Raw genomic sequence first — 3,485 nt, forward strand, 5'->3', positions numbered from 1 at the left:
TGAGATTCAACAAATTGACAAGTTAAGTTAAAATCTTCTGAGTGGTTAGCTCGCCTCATATTTCTTCAAGCGATCTTCTTCAGGACCCTGTATGTCCTCTGCAGAATCCTTCTTATTTTTTTTTTTATTTTTTTTTTTTTTTTTTTTTTTTTTTTTAATGCATTATGGAAGGTTGCGATATAGCGTCACCAGCTTAGCAGCACTCTAACTGTCTTGGGGTAGTAGTAAAACTTTCCTATGTTACAATGACATAATTGTATTGCCGTCAAATGTGTGGCGACGGGGCTTGAAGCCCCATACCACTCTCTAACGATGGGAGTTCATTTCTGTCGGTAAGAAGGTGGTGGTGGTGGCTCTGAGCACTATGGGACTTAACAGCTATGGTCATCAGGCCCCTATAACTTAGAACTACTTAAACCCAACTAAGGACAGCACACAACACCCAGTCATCACGAGGCAGAGAAAATCCCTGACCCCGCCGGGAATCGAACCCGGGAACCCGGGCGTGGGAAGCGAGAACGCTACCGCACGACCACGAGCTGCGGACTGTCGGTAAGAAGTTACGCAACCAGATTGGTAGTTATAGTGGTGACATTATGAATGGTCGTACCAAAACTGTCACATTATGAGTGGCCGTACCAGGGCTATCGATAGCCGTGGTGCGAATCCGAGTCCTTGAGTGTTGTAAGAGGAACAGGGTGGCGGTGCCAATGCCGGGAAGTCGTGGTGCCAATCTGTTGCAAGCGGTCTACCGTGTCACAGAAGGCGTCCACTTTATCTTACAGTCGCCTCGTTTTGCCTCGAATGGTTGTCCTTAGAGGGATAATGTTTGTCCCCTTATTCAAGGTAACAGTCAGCGTGAGGTGACAGGCATTCAGGCTCTACTGAAGTACCTTATTATACAGGCGCTGGAGGCACTGATCGTGTTCCACGTAGTGGAGCCATAGGTGAGAGAAGAGTGGACAACTGTATGGTGCACTTAGACCTTGGCATCTAAGTTCAGGTCCCTCCTAATGAAGAACGGGTGCAACGTCTTTGTCAGCTTCAGTACCTCTTGGGTGACTTATTCTGTGTATCGGTGGAAGAGTAGTTTGTTATCCATCTGGACTCCAAAGTGTTTGATATTCAGAGACCATGAGACCCAGACGCCTCCAATAGTGATGTTGTGGCGCCGTTTGGTGAAGTAGAGCACTTTAGTTTTGTCGATATCGAGGCCAATGTTGTTGGTACAATATCAGGTGAGCGTTGCGTCCGCCTACATCTGGAGACGAGCCGGCCGGAGTGGCCGTGCGGTTCTAGGCGCTACAGTCTGGAACCGAGCGACCGCTAAGGTCGCAGGTTCGAATCCTGCCTCGGACATGGATGTGTGTGATGTCCTTAGGTTAGTTAGGTTTAACTAGTTCTAAGTTCTAGGCGACTGATGACCTCAGAAGTTAAGTCGCATAGTGCTCAGAGCCATTTGAAGCCATCTGGAGATGAGCAATGAGCTGCTCACTGTTGCGGCAGGTCGAATAGAGCGCCGTATCGTCGATGTATTGTGACAGGTGGCAGTGTAGGATGACTGACATATTATTAACGTAATTGTTAAGGAGGATGGGTGACAACATTGAGCCTTGAGGAGTACATTTCGACATGTCATACAAAAGTGCTGTTGTGGAGGAAATCATCCACGTTCTTAATACAGACGTCCAGGATGGTCGTCTGAACAGTATTTTGTATACGAGATTGTCCTGCCAAATCCTGTCAGAAGCATTCTTCAGCTCCAGGAAAACAACTGCCACCGACATGGTTGAGTTTAAGCACTTGCTGACGTGTTCTGTGATCCTGAGAAGTTGTAGTTCGGCTCACCGGTGTGAAGGGAGCCTGAAATGTTCTGGATGTACTGTCCCAGCCTCCGCCAGAGACTGGGAAATATTATAGAGCCTCAAAGTTTTCAGGACATTCGTCTTGGTATTCAAGAGGCTGATGGACCTATTGTTGGTAGGGACCATGCAATCCTTTATCGGCTTGAGGACTGCTGTGAGTTTGTCCTGATTCGACTGTGCAGGGGAATGGGAAATCGGGAGACAACCGTTGAGAATTTTTGGTGAATAAGAGCAGAGGCTTGCGTGAAAGCCAAAGGAGGTACCCATTTAAAATGTCATCCAATCCGGGAGCCGACTGCCCACACTTCCAACAGTGGATCCGTTGGACTTTTGCTGCAGACATAAAATGAAAAGCAGTAAGAAATGGTCTGTCTCGGATTGCGGCAACGGCCATCAGAATGTTGTGTTCATCCTGGAGTTCATCAGGCGTGATGTCCTGGACTAGCCGTTGATTCTGGGCTTCAAATGCATTAGCCAGAGTTTCCACCACATATAGGGCGTCATACGTTAGGCCATCCGCCATGTTGGGGCTGGGATGGTTGGTCCTCAGTATGGAGCGCCTCTGGGTGTCAAAAACAGCCCATTCTGTCTTGTGTTGGAGGAGAAAGATGGACATCTGTACTCCCATTGTTCCGTTTTCCAGTCGGCGAGGCAGTGCCAGAATTCACGTTGGAGACGCCTGAGGGTTATGAAACTGCTTCCACCGCCGGTGGTAGCGGTTCTTCTGGATTTTCAGGTAGTGCAATAGGAGAGGCAAGTCATCCAATGCGGTTAAAGGCCAAAGTACAAGGAAAGTGGAGGTCTTCATTGCCTTCCAGCTTTTCATAGTTAGGTAATCGACAGCACTATCAATATTGGCAGACGTTTGCTGGATAGTGTGTTCGACTCTGGTAAATTTGTCCCAGTTCATGATGGTCATAACAGAACGGATGTTGAAGGACAGTGCTACATTGTTAAGGTGCAGAAGCACCCGTTTGTGATCTGACGCCACTTCGTGAAGCGTCTCCAATGATAATTGCACCACTATGTTCTTGAAAACAGCCACATTCTGAACACTGGAACAGACTATGTGTAGGCGTGTGAGGGCCATAGATGGACAGTGCCAGAGTATCTTCCAATTCGAGGAAGATTCTACGTTTGGGATTAACGATGCAAGAATGCCAGCTGGATGCTTTGCACTGAGATCTGTCCCAAGGGTGAATCTGTTAAACGACGTCAATTTGTGGAGTCCACTTTGAGAAGTGCCTGGTTAGAGTTGATTCACTGCACCACAAGTAATGGCTTTAAGGCGGATAGAGACAGTGACTGTTGTGACCTCTGTATGTTCCGTGGTGGATAGCCACTTTACTGTGGAGGAGTGCCTTACATAAGAACTCTGTCATGTCCCCGCCTTTGCGATGGAGGCTGTCCATGTGATAGCAGACCATTTTGCATAGATGAAAATTGTCCATCAGTTTAAGATGTATTTCCATAACAAGTAAATATCCACATAGTGATTGTAGAGGAAAATATATAGTTAGTTTGCATCTGTTTAAAGCCATTGGCATTAAAAATACAGACTACGAGATCCCAAAGGGGATGGTGGCAGTGTGGTGGGCGATTTGCCGTTATAACAAAATC

Source organism: Schistocerca nitens, chromosome 8, assembly GCF_023898315.1.
Source record: "Schistocerca nitens isolate TAMUIC-IGC-003100 chromosome 8, iqSchNite1.1, whole genome shotgun sequence".
NCBI classification, from domain to species: Eukaryota; Metazoa; Arthropoda; class Insecta; order Orthoptera; family Acrididae; genus Schistocerca; species Schistocerca nitens.